Raw genomic sequence first — 21,437 nt, forward strand, 5'->3', positions numbered from 1 at the left:
CCTCACACACTTCCCAGCTGTGTGACCCTGGGCAAGTCACTTAACCCCCCATTGCCTAGCCCTTAGTGCTCTTCTGCCTTAGAACCATTACAGAGTATTGATTCTAAGATGGAAGGTAAGGGTTTAAAAAAAAAAACGTGGAATTTTTAGCTGGGATTTGAAAGAAAGCCCCAAAGGCACAAGATATAGATGAGGAGGAGAGAATTGCAGGTTTGGGGAATAGCTAATGAAAATTCATGCAGTCAAGAGATAGTGTTCCTTTGGTGGGGAACAACAAGGAGATACAGAGAAGTAACATGTAAGAAGATTGGAAAGGTAGGAAAGGCTATATTTTGAAGGGTTTTAAACAATGAACAAAGAAATAATTTCATATTTGATCCTACAAATAATGGGAAACAACTGAATTTTATCAATTGGAAAGGGGGGGGGGAGTAATATGGCCAGACCTGTACTTTAGGAAGATCAATTTGATAGCTGAGTGGAAGATGAACTAGAGTAGGGAGAGAGGAGGCAGGAAGACCATCCAGCAGGCTTTTGCAGTTGTGGGAGCAGGAGATGATGAGATTCTGCACCAAGGTAGTGGCAATGGCAGAGGAGAGGAGGGAGCTTCATCTAGGAAAGATGATAGGAAGGTAAAAACAACAGAACTGGGCAGCTGATTGGGGCAAAAGGAGTGAGGTTAAGGATGACACCTGAGTTCTTTGCCCTGATGACTAGGAGGAGAGAACCTTCTACTTCACCTACTAGACTTTTAAATAATGTTCAACAGCACTTTGGCCTCCCTTCAAGAACCTTCTAGATAAAAGCAACTCTCTAGGATCATAAATTTTATTACAATGAATTCTTCAGCCTGCCTCCCCATTCGCAAAGAAGCCCTTGGGCTAGATGACTTCTAGATTTTTGCAGCTTTAAATCTAAATCCTACTTGTCTAAGCCTATGCCTGGAGGTATTTTAGGGGCACCTGCCACTTTCTAAAGGCTGAAGGAGAAAGTAGTTGAAATACTTGTTAATCCAGCCTGCATCACTGATTTTGGAAAGATAGCAGAATATAAAGAGACTGATGAAAAACACTGACTCTAATTCAACCCTTTTATTTTACAAGTGAAGAAACCGAGATCCAGGGAACATTATATTGAAAATTTTTAGTAACTTCTAAAAAGAGACAATAATAATAACTTCACATTCATACTGGATCCCTCAGATTTCTTGGTACAATTTTAAGCTGTAGATACTTAAATTATTAAAGCTCAAAATTTCTTCAAATTCCAGCTAAAATTCCACCTTCCTCAGGAAGCCTTTCCTCATTTAATGCTGGTGCTTTGCAAACTGTAGTATTTAGGTGTTCCAAAAGTCTTTGTGCAATTTCTTTGCACATAGCTATTGAAAACTTCAATTGCTTAATGTTAATGAGTTTCGGATCTCAATAAAATCTTCGTGAAGTTTTAAGGTGCTTTAATATTTAGGCGTTCCAAAAACTTGTTTGTCTAAATATTAAGATTTACAAAGGACTTTATATATCTTCTCTTCTTATGAAGCAGCATGCTTCCAGGCTGAGATTCTGCGTTTAATAGATGCTTGACGACCAATTATCCCCGTTTTTACAGACGGGGAAAATGAGGCAGACTTACTTAGAAGTGACATGGAAAGTTTTTTTTTTTCCTACATTAAAAATCATTACAGTATCTGCTTTTCTATTCCTCCATAAAGAATTCTTTTTCTCGTTTCCTGTGCCTCTCTACTTAAAAACCGTACACCTTCCGAGCCTCGGCCAGTAAGGCAGTAAGTAAGTAAGCCGAGAAGCGAGCCCCTCTAGTCTTTCCTCCCTCCTAGGTCACCGCTAAAACCCGGATCGCTGGAGCCTAGCGCTGAGCTCCGCCAGGAGCCTCTGGCAGTTGAGCTGAGCATGCTCAGGGAACAGGTTTTGGTCGCAAGTCGGAAGCCAGCGTGGGGCTGCTAAAACAGCACTCCATGCCCGGCCGCTTGTTGTTATCCAGAGCGTAACATGTGACTGCTCCGGAGCTCCGCCTCCTTCTCAGACCGCCCCCCCCCCTCGCCCTCTCTCCTCCTCTCAGTGACTCAGCACTTTCTCCTGGCAGCTGGGGTGTGTGTGCTGCGCTAGAGGTTATAGCCCCGGGAGCAAAGTCCGCTGCCGCCCGGGCCGCGGCCTCATCTCCTAACCCCGAGGCGGCATCAGCTTCCCAGGCCCCTGGGGCTGTCTGTCATCTCCTCTTCTCCTAGCCTTTCCCCGCAGCAGGGTTGGATAGCTCCAACACTGGAAGGCGGGGCTAAAATACAGGACGGGGGGGGGGGGGGTGGCAGGAGGAGGGGTGACGGGGGATCCCCCCATCTCTTTAAAATGTTCATTTGCAGAATGTGGGGTCTATTTTAAGGAAGTCACGGGGCCTTTCGGGATCCGGAGCCAAGCGAAGGGTGTAGTGGGGTGGGTAGAGAAGGGTCACATTGCATGCCCTACAGCCAATTGTATTCCTTTTCCAAATCGCTTTAAAAGAGATCCCAGACCCTTGGCACTGCTTACTGAAGAATTCGTGGAACACTGGATGCTTCCCAAAGATAGGCAGAGAGTATTCAGTCGAAGAAACTACATGTATATGTGAACATGCATATGTATATCGATCAATTCCATTCCGTGCAATCAATATTTAATAAATGTCTGCTATAGACCAGTCACTGTGTAAAGCTCTGGGGATGCAAAAAAGGGCAAAAGAGCTTTTGCTCTCCAGGCGCTGGTGGTCTAATGGGGAAAAACACAGGCAAATCAATATATTGTAGAATACAAAGCAAGATAAAGACGAGATAAACAGGAAATAATTAAGAAAGGGAAGGTGCTGGAATTAAGAGGAGACGGAGAAGACTTCAATCAAAACCAATCAATAAACATTTAATAAACCTGCGGGGCCAGGTAAGAGCGAAGTGCTTTACAATTCTCTAATTTCATCCTCAAGACACTTCTGGGAGAAAGGTGCTATGATGACCATCAGCATTTTACAGTTGAGGATCCCTGGGCAAAAAGAGGTTCAGGGACTTGCCCAGGGTTATACAGGTAAGAAATGTCCCAGGATGGATTTGAACTTGGGTCCTACTGACTCCTCTGTCCAGTGCACCACCCAGCTGCCCCTAAGTCATAAAGAAAGTGGGACGCTGTGAATCTTCCTGCTGGGTTGTGACTTGAGAGAACTCTGAAGGAGGAACTAGACCCTTAGAAAGAAATATTTAGAACAAGTGATTAGGAAGTTAAGCTTATCCCAGTGTCCAGTGGTTTTAAATCTGGAGAAGATAAAAATTATCCAGTTATTTTTATTCTCAGGAAACATCATGTGTATTATATGTAACAATAATAATAATAACTGGCATTCACAAAACTTTCGAGTTTGCAGAGCATTTTACATTCTCTTTTGAGTCTCACAACATCTTTGGCAAATAGATCCTAAAAATTTGAACTACATGAACCGAAAGGAAAATGTGTCATCAATATAAACGATGATCCTAGGGATCAAATTTTTCATAAAGTATTTACCTTTTTTTTTTTAACTTTACCTTCCATCTTATAATCAATACAAGTATCAGTTCCAAAGAAGAGCAGTAAGGACTAGGCAATGGACATTAAATACTCAGGGTCACACAGCTAGGAAGTGTCTGAGGTCACATTTGAACCCAGGACCTCCTGTCTCTAAGGCCTGGCTCTCAATTCTCTAAGTCACATGGTTGCCCTGTATTTACCTTTTAAAAAAAATGCACATCTATTTATCTGTCCTCCCCTCCAATCCACTTCCTCTTCTTCCTCCTCCTTTCAGCCACCAGGGCTTGTTAATAGCATTCTAGATAAGATAGTACCCCACACTTTGGCCATTGACTCAGCTTCAGATCATTCTTAGATGCTGAAATGTGAGAAAGTGCTAATCACAATTACCTCTAAATGTTAAAGGTGTTTTTACTGTGTTGGGTAGTCTTGCATGTAGACCATGTTCTAAAACTGTGAAAAGCAAAGTCAGGATCTTGGTTTCCAATATTTTTTTAAGTGCATAGTTATCATCACCTTAATTTCTCTTGGATTTTAAAATGTTTTATAAATTTTAAATCATCAAGTTCTCACCAAATCAAACCACAATAAGCTCAAGAGGAAATAAGCATTTATTAAATAATAATAGCTAACATTTGCATAGTGCTTACAGTGTGCCAGGAACTCTGATAAATGCTTTATAATTATTGTTTCCCTTGGACTCACATCAATCTGGGAGGTAGATGCTGTTCTTAGCCCCAGTTTACAGGCAAACAGAAGTTAAGTGACCTCCCCAGGGTGGCATAGCTAATAAATATCTGAGATTGGATGTGAATTCAGGTCATACTGATTCTAAGATCAGTACTATATCCACTGTGCCAATGATAACTTTGTTTTACAAAACCCCAAATTTACCTTTGTCCTATAGGAACTTGCTTTCAGGAAACTCCCATACTTGTCCAAGACTGAGCAATAAACCATCAAGCACCCATTGAGCACCCCTAGCGAGGAGTGAGCTCAAATCTTAATTATCCTTTTTGTCTTCTTTTTTTCTTGAATTTTAGGTGGCTCTCAGGTACCCTAATGTTGGTCTACAGCCTCTTTTCCAAGCTCCTACAGAACTAGTCAATTGTTTCTCTGGTTATATATTCCCTAAAGTATGTATAAGACTCAAGTTCTTCAGTTCCATGGAAAAAATTCCCATTCTTGGTGTTTTTTTTCCCTTGGAGACATGGTTCCCAGAGTCTCAGAGCTTGGCTCTGTGTGATATGTGTGTGACTGTGTGGTGGCCATAAGAGCACCATCTCCCTTGCCCTGATTAAAGATTTATTCTTTGTAACTATTTTGGTGGTTTTGTTGTATTTTTCCAGGTTGACACCATCTAGAGGAGAGAAATATGTTGTCATGTTTTCTGAGATTTACATTTTGGCTAATCTGAGTTCAGTGGCATGCAAGGATCATGTTTTAAATTAATGGTAATCAAACAATTCATATTCACATCATGCAGTGAGGTTACAAAGCACTTTCTTCACAACGTGGTAGATAGGGGAAATGGTATACAGATGAGGAAACCCACTTTAGAAATTTGCCAAAGGTTCAAAAGTAGATCATCAGAGATGGGATTTGAATCCAGGTTTCCCAAAGGCAAAACCAAAGCCAATTTAAAAAATGATGATGATTGATGATTATAGTTGTTCTTTTTGTTTTTGTTTTGGAACCATTATACCACAGTGCCTCTCTTTCACAAAATTTTAATAAGGGTGTACCAGTAGTCTGTCCCCAGATAGGATGAGGGCTGAAGGAGGCACAATAGAATAGAGAGGTATCAAAGATCCACTGCAAAGCAGTGCAAAGCCAGTTATCCTGGCTTTTGTCTTGCCATTGGAATTCATTAGCTCTGAATTGAGGCTAAGAACTCAAGAACTCTGTGCCTCTCTGCCTCACTTAAATCCAATTTGTGGATGTCAAGGCACCACTCTATGATATTGTTGGTCCTCTTCAAAAATAAAGGAAGAAAAACAAAGATGACACAGTTGGAAAGAACACCTTGGAGTGTAAAGGACCTGAATTCAAGTTCTGATCCTGCTATTGTATACCTTTGGAAAAGTTATTTAACTTGGCTCCACATGAAAGAGTTGGACTACATGGCCTCTGAAATCCCTTTCAGTTCTTAATCTATGATCTTGAAATGTGTAATTTCTACTCAACCCTGCTACTTTGCTGGTAGTTCAATCTTGGACACAATCCAGCCATTTTTCCTTCAGGGGTTTTTAGGCCCAAACTACTGGCACCAGGACTAGCTAAACTACTTTCTCTGTGCCTAAGAGGAAAACATTTCTTTATCTTGTGCCTAGGCCTTCAGGGAAATAAATACTCTTGGTGTCTCTTTGCAAATTTTTGATAACTTGTTTCGAATTTTTTTTTCCTTCCTTTTCTCCAACTACCACTATGACACTCTGACATGGAGGTGAGAATTATACTCAATGAAGTAGCATGACAGGCTTGTAGATCTAGAGCCAGGAGGTACCTAAAGGGCACGAATCCCACCCAATCATTTCATAGCTGAAGGAACCGAGTCACAGAGTATAAGGTTAAGTGATTTGTCCTAAGGTTCAAAGTAAGTATCTAAGTTGAGATTTGAACTTAGATCTTCCTTACTCCAAGTCCAATGCTCTATTTAATATATACATCATGATGACCCCTAAATGGTATGGAAGTGTAGCTGTGATTGATTATTTAATCATGAACCCAATTAAAAAAATAATTTAATCTAAATAATGTCTTCTGAAAATTTCTTGAACTATTTTGGAAGAGTTTTATTGATTAAAAATTATTTTACATGATTTTCATTTCCAAATGTATCCTTTTGCCCTTCCTTACCCAAAGAGTCCTTCCTAGTAATTGAAAAAAAGAAAAAGAGAAAAATAAAGAGAAAACCAACCAGAAACAGTTCAGCAAAATTAACTAGCATATCAAACCAATCTGACAGTATCTGCAATTCTCCACATCCAATGAACCTGTCTATCCCCTTTACCTCCCAAATCTGCAGAGTTTTTTCTCTTTTATTGAGGGTCAAGATTTATCGTGAAAATTACAGTATACAGTTTTGGTTTTGTTTGATTTTTACATCTACCTTCTTACAGTCATTGTGCATATTGTTTTCCTGGTTCTGCTACTCTACTCTGCATAGTTCACAGAAATCTTTCCCTGGGGGCAGCCAGGTGGCTCAGTAGATAGAGTTTCAGTCCTAGAGAAGGGGTTCAGATATGTCCTCAGATACTTCCTAGTAGCTGTGTGTCCCTGGGCAAATCATTTAACTCCAATCGCTTACCCCTTACTGCTCTTCTGCCTTGCATCCAATATTTAGAATTGGTTCTAAAGCAGAAGGTAGGGATTTAAAAAAATAAAAAAATTCTTCCCTTGCTATGATGAATTCTTCATATTTATCATTTCCTATGGAAACACCAATATTTGTTTAGCTTTTTCTTGATCTATAGATATCTACTTTGTTTCCAGGTTTTTACCACTACAAAAAATGTTGCTATAAATATTTTGGTATATGAGTCCTTTCTTTCTACATTTGATTTCTTGAGGGTATAAAACCCTAACCCTGGAATCTTTGACTCAAAGGGTATGGACATTTTAGTAACTTTCTTAGCATTAATTACAAATAATCTATATAGTCTTAAAAAATCTCACATAGGAAGAAAATTGACCAGAATGATCTACAAATTCCTGATTTAAGAGTAAAAAAACCCCAAAGCTTTATTTTCATCAGGATGGTGTTGACTGACCCAGATCTTTCTTTTGTGAGGATAAAATAAATAGCATTCCTATATCTAAATTATATTGTATATTGAGTACTTTTCTCTTGTCCCTTCCACACACACCCCTTTTGGGGGAAAACCTTAGAGTATGAGGGGGAAAAAATAACTTTACTTCTATCTTCAGAGACCAGGACTGAGTCTGTGTGAGAGTGGAAAGGAACCCCTTAATAGAAGTCTGACACTCTCTCCTCAATATTACTGTATATATCTTTTACCCAAAGACAAATGGAGAAAAACTGAAATGAAAAATTCAAAACTGCATTTGTAAAACTAAATAAATCTAGAGAAAAGAGTAGAGGCAGCAAGACAGCAGGATTCTAGGTCATTGGACCCCAAATCTAGTATTGCTTATTTGGTCTTGGCCAATTCACCAATTTTTCTGGGTTTCAGTTTTCTTACCTATAAAATGAGGGATTTGGATTAGATAATGTTCAAAATTCCTTCCAGTTCTGGATTTTATCCTCAGTGTTTAGAAGATAGTTACCAATTCAATAACATACATAAAATACTTTGTAATCCTCAAAGTACTATATAAATATTAGAGAATAGTATTAATATTATTATTTAAGTGAGAAGGATTGTGATTCATCTTTGGGGACGAAGCACTGTTCTAGGCTATAAGAGACCAGAATTCTAGTATTGCATCTGTCATTGACTAATTAATTGCATGACCTTTGTTGCTTCAACTGTGTTTCATTGTGTCTGTAAAACGTAAATAAGTATTACCTGCCCTTCCTACCTCACAGAGTTTTGTGAGTAACCAAGGAGCTAACATATATTCATATGCCTTGGAATGTATGAAGTATTAAATGAATTTAAGGGTTTTAGTGGGAGGGCTTGTTTTTTTTTTAGACTGGAACTCCCCATCTCCCCCAGAAGTACAATGGCTACTCACAGACCCAATACTGATAGACACAAAAAATTTAATTTAACTCTGTTTTTCAGGTACGGGTCCAGTTCACCCCTTATTCAGGCAATCTGTGGATCCTCTGCTCTTAGGAAAATCGCCATATTGGTGCAGCCACCAGCTTCATCCTTTCCAAACTCTCCAGCTTTAGCCTCCCTCAGAAGCAGGAATTACAGGTATTTGCCATGATGCCCATCTAAGTTATATCATATAAAGATGAATTACTGACTACAGGGCTTGACACATAGCAGCTGTTTAATGTCTAGGATTTATTGATTGATTATTCTAAATAAAGGTTATCAGATATTGAAACAGAATACTAAGGGAGGTTGGAAAATCTTTCTTAATGGAGATTTTTAAAATGAGATAGCCCCTGTACAAAGGACATTGGGACTGCATTGTCCAAAACTCCAGAAGTTCTTCCAAGCTCTATTCTGTGGATTCTTGGTTTGTAATAATTATTTTTTCTGCTTGTGTATGTTTGTTTCTTTCCAGTAGAATGTGAGCTCCATAAGGACAGCGGCTGTTTTAATTTTTATCTTTGTTCAGTTACTAATAGGTGCTTAATTAGTGTCTAATGAATTAAATTGTTAATATCTTTGTCCATATTGATGCTACTTGTCTTAGATATTATTTATAAGATATGAAATAATGCCTGTTTTTACTTGTTACAGAATAATGAATGTTCAGCACAGAAAAATGAAGGTAATAAGGAAGTAGGGGAATGATTCTTTTAAAAAACAAAAAGGTGGACCTAGAAATGACTATAAGTATAGGGATTATTTTAAACTAGGAAGACCAGAGGTTGAATCTTGCCTCAAATATTTACTTATTTTCTGATTCAGGGTAAACCACCTATAGTCTTTCTCTGCCTCAGAATTCTCATCTTTTGTTGTTGTTGTTCAGTTGTTTCCATGGTGTCTGACTCTTTGTGACCTTATTTTGGGTTTTCTTCTTAAAGAGACTGATATGTCTTACCATTTCCCTTTCTAGCTGAATTTACAAATGAGGAAACTGAGGCTAACAGGATTAAGTGACTTGGCCAGGGTCACACAGCTAGGATATTTCCAATATTTTGGAGGCCAGTTTGAAACTCAGGAAAATGACTCTTCCAGACTTGAGGCCACTATCCACTCTATCTACCCTCTATCCACTGCATCACCTCGCTACCCTATCTCATCTTTAAATGGGGATAATTAACAATACCTTTGATACATGTAAAACCCAGTGGAACTGCATTTTGGCTCCAGGATGGGGGAGGGAGGAGGGGAGGGAAAGAACATGAATCATGTAACCATGGAAAAATATACTTAAATAAATAAATTAAAATTAAATAAAAACAAAAACAAAAAAACCCAGCACTTTTATTGCAGGGTAGTTGAAATAATCAAATAAGATATAGCAATAAATGCTTTGCAAATCCTGTTCTTCTACATATGTTAGATAACATCATCATCAAGTTTAAGAAAGAAGATGACTCTAAGAAATCTAGCTAGAAGACACCTGCTAGAATATTTCTTTTAAAATGGAATTCTTTATCAAGTTGTATTTTAAGAGAAAAACCACAACAAAGAAGTCAAATCACTTTGAGTAAAGTACTATTATTATTATGCTATCTATTCAGTAACACCATCCTCTAAAATATTGCAACTGTGTTTGGCTTTTCAGTGTTTAAAGAATTAAATATTTAAAATACATTGGAGAAAAAAAAGGGAAAGAAAATTCTTTGTACAGTGATGGCTCAGACTCAGTACACAACAAAGTCCTTTTCCCCAAATCCAGGAAAATAAAGGGTAAATTTAGCAAGTGAGCACTAGATGTTTCCATGGTCATGAGATATTTAATTGCTTACATTGTCTTAGGAAAGGTCAATGACATTGCCCTGTGTCTGTAATCAGGAAAAATTCGGTATTTAAAGAGATTTTACTTGCAAACATGAAGGATTTTGAAAGTGAGGGATTTGCCACTGAAATTTAAAATTATTATCTAAATTATACATAATTATATGAATTTTGATCTAAATTATAATTAGTAAATTTCTTATTTTCATTATTTCTAATAAATAATGAGAAAATTCCTTGCCAGTGGCTTTCCATTTTGAACGACTTGGTTAAAATATTGCAACAAGCCAGCCACATAACTAGAACCAACAAAGATGAGTTTGATAAATAATAACCAAATTTAGAAAGGGAAATCATTTTTGAGGGTCTGATTCACATAGGGCAACTGAGATGTGCTAGGGCTAATAAAACAAACTTTTAAAGAATATAAATATAAAAATAAAGCAAATAGGTAAGACTATGATCATCTACCTCATCTAAAATATGTCTTGGGAAAAAAACCCTGGTGTTTTTAAATAGCTGTGTAAAATTCCTATCACAAAACCATCTAAAATTATGTTTATGTTAATTATTATGTTTTTTTAAAATAACTTCCTTTCCATCTTAGAATCAATTTTCCAAGGCAGAGGATCAGTAAGGGTTAGGTAATTGGGATTAAGTGACTTGCCTAGGGTCACACGGCTAGGAAATGTCTGAGGTCACATTTGAATCCAGGACCTAGGCCTCGCTCTCAATCCACTGAGCCACCAGGTTGCCCCAAATACATTGTTTTACAACTATTCTGTTTACATTAATAAGCATATTGTTTTATAATAATTAATTATATCATTTTACAATAACTGATTTAAATTTACAATAATTAATTATATTAATTGCTATATGCTCATGCATAAGTTAAATTCAGCCTCAGTTTCCTCATCTGTAAAATGGGATAATGATTATATTACCAGTCTCACAGAGTTGTTGAGGAAAATGCTTTCTAAACCTTAAACTATGACATAAATGTGAATAATGAAATGAATGATGAAATAATGAAAAAAACATGTGAATAATAATTATTATTTCTAGTATTAGACTGTAACCACTATTCTTGGTTGTCCGCCAGTGGAATGGTCTAGTTGGGCCCCAACAAGTTGATGTGTGGGAGGGAACTATTTTTCCCCTGAAGACATCTCTCGGGCACCTGTGTTTCTACAAATTATTACTTTTGCAAGCTCAAAGAAAAACATGTAGTTCACTTGTCAAAATTACACATATAAAGTCTCATTTACCCTTAAAAAATAAAAGGAGGTATTTTGGTTGGTCCCCTACATGACAATTATTCTCTTATATATGCTTTTTTCCTGCCAGTGCTGACTATTAGGAGAACATAAACCAGTACTTGTATTCTGAGACTCCTAAATCCAGGGTATGATTATTTGGATATAAAGTCTTTCATGTATTCTAGACTGAGCATGTTTGATTCAGAGCAGGCTGTAGGAAAATCCAAAATGTTTAATATTCATGGTTGACTTTTTTTTCCTGTTTTGATGAAAAGTCACATCATGACTTTTTGCTCACTTACTGTCACTACAAGCTCACTCTCTCCTAAATATGTATTTTTTCCTGATGTTTACCCTTAATCCCTCTGCCTTTAATTTTGCCTCATTAATTACTGTATTGTATTTTTATTAAAAAGTACAAAGAAGATTGAACTTATAAAAATAAAGATTATGTATATAAAGCTATTTGAAAACCTTAAGACTTTCTCTAAGCCTAAAATCTTATAGTATGATTTTGTGGTTTCATGTTCTCCTTAAATTTCATAGATTCCCCTATCTCTTGAAATGTTGGATCATTTTCCTTTGTTTTGCATTATTTATTCATACCTTTATAAATGTCTGAACTTGTTTGCTAGAATTAGAGATCATATTTCCTAATGTTGCTATTGTTTTTATTGATGATTTACTTTGAGTTTTCTTCTTCCTAAAATTTATGGTAATTTCGACCTTTTTCTTCACTCTTTTATTTCCCCCTATTGCTTATTTTCTGACTCTCTCCCTCAGACTGCAGTTTCCTTGTGGGCTAAATTTCCAAGCATCTCTGCCTCCTCTCATGCTAGACAATTCATGGTTCACCAGCCTAGGTCTCTGCCCCAAGTGACTTTTGAGTGATCAGAATTGGTCCCTGCTGGATGCTGGGCTCTTCCTCTCAAGTTTAGTGGTGTACTACATAACTCACCACCACCTCACCCTCCTACACATGATGTTCTGTCCTGCTCCTTCTATTCCTTGGGTCTCTAGCCTGGCACTTGCCATTCAGAGCTTTGCAGTACTGGTGCTATGGGGTTGTAGCCCTAACCCTTACAGCAGCCTTTCTTGCTGAGCCATGATGTTAATGGCATGAAGATGGGCATCATTAAAGCTTCTCTGAAGATGTTTTTTATAAGCCTTTCTGCTTAGCCTTTGGGAATATTGTAGTTAATACTGGATCCTAAGCTACTTTCCAGTTACTGGGAATCAGGAACTAGAAGCTAGAAGCCAGGGGCAAATTTCTGCAGACCAGGGTCAGGGTCTTCATGGCACCAGAAGAGGGGATGGGTGGGAGGAACCAGGGTGTGAGGATGGGCTTTGTTGTAAGTCTGTACTGTGTCCTTGGGTCTTCTGGCACGCATGGGAGACAAGGGAGGGATAATGAATGAGTTCAGGGTCAGTGAGTATCAGTTCATGGATTTGGATTTTTTTAACCTTTTTTGGGGGATTCTGGATGTTCCAAACTTTAGAGACAACTGAAGTTGCTTTACCTTTGGTGCATGATTGCTGTTGTGGAGAGGTTTAAGAAACAGGAATCAGGGAAAATATCTAGTTCTCCATTTTGTTGTTTGTGTAAAGTGGAAGTTCTTATAGTGTGTCTCTTACATGCATGGGAGATATCTTGAGGGAAAACAGTCTAGAAGGCTGAATTTTGGACCACTAAGGCAAATGCCATTTTGTAATCAAGGAACTATAAACAAAATTAGAACTTGTATTTTCTGTACCTTTCCATCACTTTTTTGAAGATGCCGTTTGAAAATAGTAAGACTTTGGCTGTTCCTGTCTCATATTTTTATCAAGTAGTCCTCAACTGGTTTATAGAACATTTTGTTGTTGTTCAGTCATTTTAGTTGTATCTAACTCTTTGTGACTCCTTTTGGGGTTATTTGGGCAGACGTACTAGAGTGGTTTATCATCTCCTTCTCTAACTCATTAAAAAGAAAACCCTTTACAATATTGTGTTATTGGTCCCAAGGCAGAAGAGTGGAAAGGGCTAGGCAAAGGCAATTAAGTGATTTGCCAGGGTCACACAGCTAGGAAGTATCTGAGGTCATATTTGAACTCAGGACATCCTTTCTCTTTCCCACCCCCATACCCCATTCTCTCCCAATTGAATGCAATCTAAAGTCTTTATATAATATATGCCTAGGTAAACAAAACAAGTTTCCATATTATTGCCCAAAAATATATGTCTTACTCTGAATTAAGGTTAGGTGAATATCATACTTCATCATTGGTCCTCTGGATTGGTCTTTGGTTGATCATAATTCCTTTTTTTTTTTAACCCTTACCTTCTGTCTTTGAATCAATACTGTGTATTGGTTCCAAGGCAGAAGAGCAGTAAGAGCTAGGCAATGGGGGTCAAGTGACTTGCCCAGGGTCACACAGCTAGGAAGTGTATGAGGCCAATTTTGAACCAAGGACCTCCAGTCTCTAGATCTGGCTCTCAATCCACTGAGTCACCCAGATAATCCCAGTTGATCATAATTCTTGAGTTTTATTTCATTTTCATTTTGTTTTTAAATTTAACATTTTATTTTATTATTATACAAAACATACTGCCATATTAGTCATTGTTGTAAGGGCACACTCATACAAAACCAAAACCCCAAAATAAAACCATAAATAGACAGACGTGAAAGACAACTCCAACAGTTCTGTCTCTGGAGGTGGATAGCATTCCCTGTCATAAGTCTTTCAAGACTGTCCCAGCTCAGTGCATTGAGTAGCCAAGTTTTCACAGATAATCATCATACAATGCTCTCCCAGTCCTGCTTATTTCACTCTGCTTCAGTTCCTGCAGAGCTTTCCAGTTTTTTCTGAAATCATTCTGCTTACTTTTCCTTTTTTTTTTTAAAACCCTTACCTTCCATCTCGGAATCAATTCTGTGTATTGGTTCCAATGCAGAAGAGTGGTAAGGGTTAGGCAGTGGGGGTCAAGTGACTTGCTCAGGGTCACACAGCTGGGAAGTGTCTGAGGCCAGATTTGAAACTAGGACCTCCCTCTCTGGGCCTGGCTCTCAATCCACTGAGCCACCCAGCTTCCCCCCCCCTTATCATTTCTTATAGCACAGTAGTATTCCATCACCAACATGTACCACTATTTGTTTATCCATTCCCCAATTGATGGGCATCCCCTCAATTTCCAATTCTTTGCCACTACAAAAAGAGCTGCTATAAATATTTTTGTACAAGTAGATCCTTTCCTCCTTTTTATTATCCCTTTGGGATACAGACTCAGAAGTGGTATTACTGGATCAAAGGGTATGTAATTTTATAGCCCTTTGGGCATAGTCCAAATTGGCTAATTCCTGAGTATTTTAAAGAAAAAATATGGAACATTTCACAAATTTGAGTGTCATCCTTGTTCAGGGGCCATCTTAATCTTCTCTGTGTTGTTCCAAATTTAAAATATTTACTCCTGAAACAAGCTCTGAGAAAATGTTTCAAACCAACTTCCTCAAGGGCCCTTTTGGGAACCTTCCAAGTTTGAGGGAGAGCCTGCATGAGAGCATGGAGATCAGAAATGATTGTTGTTTATCCTTTATTTTCGATCAGAATGGATAACATCTTGGGGTGATGTCTTGACACAAGTGAACTGGATTTAAGTAAGGCAAAGTTGCTCAAAGTCATTGTCTTTACTCTCTTCTAGAATCATCAAAGTCTAACATCAAGACAAAAATCAGGATGACTGGCGATGGCCTGAGATATGGGGATGATCTTGGCATCTTTCCTGTCTGGCCAAGGTCTAAGGGCCCCATAGTGCCTGCTTCAGCTGCCTTCATGGCAATTGGAACAAATTGTTTTCCTCTGCCCATTCCACCAGAGGAAGTCTTCAGGGTAGATATTTCCCCAACTCCCCAACAGATCTGAGATCTATCCTTCAGCCTGATTTAACCTGTCAACTCAAAACATTTTTTTCCAGAGTGTAGCTTCTGTTCATGCTACAGCTTCTTGGAACCACATTGAGTGACAGCTGGACACTAAAGGTGGATGAGCAGCCCTCAAAAGGGTTCCAAAAGCCCTCACATAGAGGTGCTGGTCCTCCCTGAACACCCCTAAGAGATGGTAAGTGATATATGAAGAATGGCTGGGAGGCCTCTTTGTTGAATCTTAGAATGCATGAAGCAGATTATAATAAGGTTTAATAATAATAATGATGAGGATGTTTCCAAATGCTTGGAAAGGTAGGCAGGAAACTGTGATCAGTTTCAAGGGCTTTAAATGCCAGGCAGAGAGGAGTTTGCATTTTCTCCTAGAGACTATAATGAGCCACTGAGCTTTTCAAGCATCAGATCAATCCTTTAAAAATGTCAGTTTGATATTTGAATGGAAGATGGATCAGAGAAGGAAGATGTGTGAATAGAGAAACTGATTAGAATACCATTGTTCTAGTTCAGGTAAAACAGGTAATGAGGTACTGACCTAGAGCATTGACCCGTGTGAGTTGAGAGAAGATGATGCACGTAAGTGATGCTGTGGAGGTAGAATCACCAAGACTTGACCATTGATTTTAATAGTGAAGGAGAGTTGGGACAGCCAGATGGTACAGTGGACAGAGAGCCAGGTCTGAAGTTTCAGATACTTCCTTTTTTTCCCCCTCCATTAATCATTTTATTTTATTTTCCAATTTTAAACATTATTTTTATTTGGTCAATTTCAAACATTATTCATTGAATACAAAATCATTTTCTTTTCCTCCCTCCCCTCCCGCCAATGCACAATTCCTCTGGGTATCACCTGTCCTTGATTTGAACCCATTTCCATATTGTTGGTGTTTGAGCTAGAATGTTCATTTAGAGCAGTGGTTCTCAACCTTTCTAATGCCGTGACCCCGCAATACAGTTCCTCATGTTTCAGTGACCCCAAACCAAAAAATTATTTTGGTGGCTACTTCAAAACTGTAATTTTGCTACAGTTATGATTCAGAATGTAAATACCTGATATGCATTATGTATTCTCATTGCTACAAATTGAGAGGTTGAGAACTGCTGATTTAGAGTCTACATCCCCAATTATATCCCCTTGGCCCCCAGATACTTCCTATTTAGGTAAACCTGGGTAACTCACTTAACCCCATTTCCCCAGCCTTTGTCTTAAGAGTTGTTCCTAAGATAGAAAGTAAGGGTTTAAAAAATACAGTGAAGGAAAATAGAGTTGAAAATAATTCCCAATGAGACAGTATAGTACAGAGGAAAGAATACTGGTTCTAGAGTTAGGACCTGGGTTTAAATATTACTTCTAAATCTAAATAAAAATTACTTCTAAATCTAAATCACTTAACCTCTTAGGGCCTCAGTTTCCTTATCTGCAAAATGAAGCAGTTTGACTAGAACTATGCTCCAATAAGGTTGGGTTTTTTAGGTTATGAACTTGAGAAACTAGAAAAATAATGATCTTTTCAGTGGAATTAGGGAAATTCAAAAGAGGAAGGAGTTTGGTATTCAAAGGGTTTTTTTTTTTTGGTTGTTGTTGTTATGTTGAGTTTGAAATGCCTACAGTTTGGGGGTCTTTTATATCCAGACAATCATAAGGAAGTTAATTTAATGAGAAAAAGATTGCTAAGGTAAGTCTACAAAAATGTGATTTCATTGAACATGACTGTTACAAATCTCTTCCCAGCCAAATTCAGTTAACATGTTATTACACGATTAATGGAAGAAAGACTCTTTTAAAATAATTACTTACTGCTTGTTCCCACAGAAGCCCATCTTTTTAATATGATGTGACTATATGCTTTATGAAACACCAGGAGGTCATGGAAACAAAAAATTGCAAGCAACCTAAAGGACAATGGAAAGATATGATAGAATAAGAAAGCTATGTGACAATATGTAAACAATGATTTTGGATAAGAGGTGATGTAAAAAATGTATATAATCAAGAACATAATGTACCAGGAAGGGATATGAACTAGGCTTGCAGCAAGAATGAGAAGTAATAGATAGATAATCATAGTATTTCATTGGGACACAAAAAAATACAAGAACCAGAAAAAGATCTCTAGCACTTCTATGGACAGCTTATGGCTAGACAATAGAAATCACACAAGAAGGGTTTTAACCAGTTGAAAGCCTCACCAGTAAATGAAGTAATGGCACAAATGAGCTCACACATTCATTGAAGTAAGTTTAGAAAGTACATGGAAACAGTAAAAACAAAACCAAACCAAAAAACAATGGCTATAGTGTAAAATAATGGGTATTGTGGTAAGATCATGTTTTCCCTGAAACGGGGATTAATTTTCTCTAAAAGCCAACAAAGCTATTTATGAGACTTGATTGGTCACTGCCTGTAGCTTCCTAGATTTCTAAAGACCCACCCTACTGACTAAACATATTTCTATATGTAGAGAGGGAAGTACTAAGTGCCACTGTTTACTTTTGCAAATCCTTGCTGTCTTAGGGTAAAGTAAACATCTTTAAAACTGTTCAATGATTCTCAGTTCCTTCACTTCATCCCAATACTGAACTTGAACCTGTAGGGTCCTGGTGTCAGGCTCATTCCTGTTGTTTTTTAAGATTTAAACTTCAGTACAATAACAATACTGTAGACTGAATATATATACACCAAGCATTTAGAATATGGGAAAAGAACAAAAATAAAACAAAATGAATATATATTTATTGAATTCCTGAAATCACTGTAGTCTAGTAAAAAGATACAAATCTCCAGCACTTACTAGTTCTATGTCTTTGGGTAAGTCAATAAAATTTCTTCTAGCTTCAGTTTTCTCATCCATAAAATAAAGATGATTTTTTTTCATATTATTTGGAATTAGAATGGATCTTAGATCCAAACTTAGTCTAATCTCTTCCATTTATGGATGAGGAAATGAAGACATATGGTCCCAAGGATAATAAATTAAACTTTTAAATGAATTTTCTAACTCCAGTACTCTTGCACTATATTGTTGTTCAGGTTGTGAATAAAGCATTTTGCAAGTCTTAAAGCATTATATAAACATGAGTTATTAATAATTCAATTAAACAAATTCAAGGCCCTAAATTGAATATATCAAGATTGTTAACAGTACTTGGAATAGACCTTCTTTACATATACTGTGTCTCCAGGATTTAAATCATGAAGAGGAAAGTCTATAGGTCTAGCTTGCACCACGGCTCCAGATTCCTGAAGTTCTCATATTTTGATCTGCAGATCTTGTATATATGTGCCAACAGAAGTATCTCCTACCTGGCTTGCCAAGTATTGTAAGGGTTAAATGTAGGAGTTTGACAAAGTGAGGAAAGCAGTTTAATAAAAACTTTGTTTAATTTAGAAAGAAGTACAAATGGAAAGATAGAAAGTGGAAAAAAGAGAGTATTAATCTTATATCCTATAAGTCTACCTCAACTAGTCTCACTAATAAATAATTCTTAATAACTACCTAAAATTTCCTAATACTATCTCTGTCTTCTCAGGACAGGTTCTTCTGCCTGGCACACCAGGCCTAATCTACTCTATTTGTAAAATATTAACCAACTAAAACAATAAACAGCCAATTGTCACCAGTTAACTTCCAGTAGACGCTTGCCTGAGACTTCCTGTTCTCTAGAGGTCCTAGAGGCAAAAGACCCCTTCCCTCAGTAGCTGCTTCCTTTATCTCCTCACTGACCAACTGTTTACAACCTTCCTGCCAGAAAGCAATTACTACTTCCTCTCCTCAGTGTCCTGGTCTCCTTGGTAATCTTCAGCTCTGGCTCACTGCTCACTGAACCTGTCAGTTCTCTGATCCACTGAGAAACCCTATTCTCTTCCCTCTTAAACTAGACAGAGGGAGAGATTAAGAAAATCCCTTTAACATATCCCCCTGAGATCCTTTGGGAGACTAGTCTCCCCAATGGATCTTTCACACATAACTATCTTATACTTATATTCATATTCCCTAGTCAAAGTTGTTTTTACTATTAGAAAACCATGCTGATATGAGAAATAGGGAGAAGTAAAGAGAGAAAGAAAGAAAGCAAAACCAATCTTACAAGTCTCAAATTACAATTACAAATATACAAGCATATTATATAAATATAATCTCAATAGAAATTCTATAGCATAATATAAATTATTTTGTAAATTTGGTATATTTGAAGTAATCCTATCAGAAAAAATACTCCCAGAAATGGTAATAACTGGAGATAATCTAAAATTATGAGTTGTACCAGCTCGTTAAAGCTCTCTGGGAATGGGAGTTGTTTGAGATAGGCTGAAACCTCCTCCATCACTATGTGTGCCATAATTTCTAGCACCATACTGAAGAGTGGAGAGAAGGTAGAATGGAAATCATGTTGAACTTTATGTAAAGAGACTAGTCTCAGCCCTATGATTCTGGGTAAGTCACTTAAATTGTACGAAAGTCAATTTCTCTAACCATAACAATGAATGTGAAAGAACTTTGAAAAACACAAAATAAAATTGAAACATGAAGTGGTATGGTAATATTAATAATTGAATCTGATATTGTTTTTATGTTTGTTATTAACAATAATATGCTATCAATAAAACGGTAATCAGAGTCTAAATGGCATGAATAAAACATAGGTAATTTTATGATGATTTAGAGGGAGTCATGAAATATCAGATTCTCCACAGAATTAAATTTGAAGAGTACCTGAAGGAAAGGAGAATGGCCCATAGAATTTCAGACTTACATATTCCACCTAAGAAATTAGAGAATACAAGGAGAAGCAGGGTAAAAGGATGCCATGAAAGGAGTGTATACCACTCCTTCCAGGATACTCCCAGACATAATGAAATAATAATAGCTAGCATTTATATAGCATCTACTATGAGGCAGGCCCTGTGCTAAGTGCTCTACAAAGTATTTATTTGATCCTCATAGCAGCCCTGGGTGGGAGGTGCTGTTATTATCCCTATTTTACAGTTGAAGAAACTGAGGCAGAGAGAGGTTTTTGTGTTACCCAAGGTCACATAGCTAGTAAATATTTGGAGAAAGATTTGACATCAGGTCTTCCTGACTCTAGACCCAGATCCTTCTCCATTGTGTAACCTAGATACCACCTCACATTCATGGTCTGGGGCCTTAGATGACAACTGCTACTCCCACAAATTCTAGTATCTTTTAGGTGACCGCTATAGCTCATGAACCCCACACTGGTAGACTTCATCTTTTCAGCCAGCCAATAGACATCAAATCTTAGCAAAACCATTAACTAAAATGGCATTAGAACAGTAACTACAAAAATTTCTTCCTGTAAACCTGGGTTGCACTCTTCTACAAATACAGAGCCCATGGGAAGAGTGGGCACAAATAGAATAAAATGGCAATAAGGCTCATACCCTCCTCAAATGCTACAAGACTTCGGAGTTGTTTCTTTGGGGAGTCATCAGATAATTCCCTCCTGCATACAATGTTTCTTCAAGATTACTTGTTCAACCAAGCTCTTAGGAACTATTCCTCTCTTCACTTAGACTCTAAATTGCCAGGGCTAGTACTTCCTTGAATCCAAGGTCCTCTTTTTCCCCCTGCCAGCAAGGATCACACTCTTTTTAACTGTTTCCTCTTTCAATTCTCTGCCCTTCTATCTGTTTAGAGAGTGTTTCTTTGTTTCCTCAGTGGTGACCCAAATTATCTTGAACTAAAGAACTCTCAAACTTCTAGATTGTGTATCCTACTAGGTATATGACTCTGCTCCTAGATGTCAAGACTGATGGTGGAGGAGGAGAAAGAAATCTCTTTGAATGGTGCCCTCTGGAATAGGTATAAGGATTACACTCCATAAAACTGCTCCCAGCCTGGACTAATTGGATCTGACTCTTTAATAGTGACCACTATGTTATAGTGGGGATTCCTTTCATGTATGGGTTGGACTATGGAAGCAGTGACGTTCCTTCTAACTTAAAATTCTGTGACCTTGTGATATATTTAATTGTTTTTAAAAAAATTTAAAAAGGGGGCAGCTGGGTAGCTCAGTGGATTGAGAGCCAGGCCTAGAGATGGGAGGTCCTAGGTTCAGATCTGACCTCAGCCAGCTGTGTGACCCTGGGCAAGTCACTTAACCCCCCATTGCCTAGCCCTTACCACTCTTCTGCTTTGG

General features: G+C 37.7%; 1 non-coding gene across 1 annotated transcript; it reads right to left on the reverse strand.

The window, feature by feature from the left end:
- Nucleotides 1–14,712: 14,712 nt before the first annotated feature.
- On the reverse strand, nt 14,713–14,815 carry LOC130457663 (U6 spliceosomal RNA). Its single transcript, XR_008916955.1, has one exon. It is a non-coding gene; the product is annotated as a U6 spliceosomal RNA (small nuclear RNA).
- Nucleotides 14,816–21,437: the final 6,622 nt, after the last annotated feature.

This window comes from Monodelphis domestica, chromosome 2 (assembly GCF_027887165.1).
Source record: "Monodelphis domestica isolate mMonDom1 chromosome 2, mMonDom1.pri, whole genome shotgun sequence".
Taxonomy (NCBI): Eukaryota; Metazoa; Chordata; class Mammalia; order Didelphimorphia; family Didelphidae; genus Monodelphis; species Monodelphis domestica.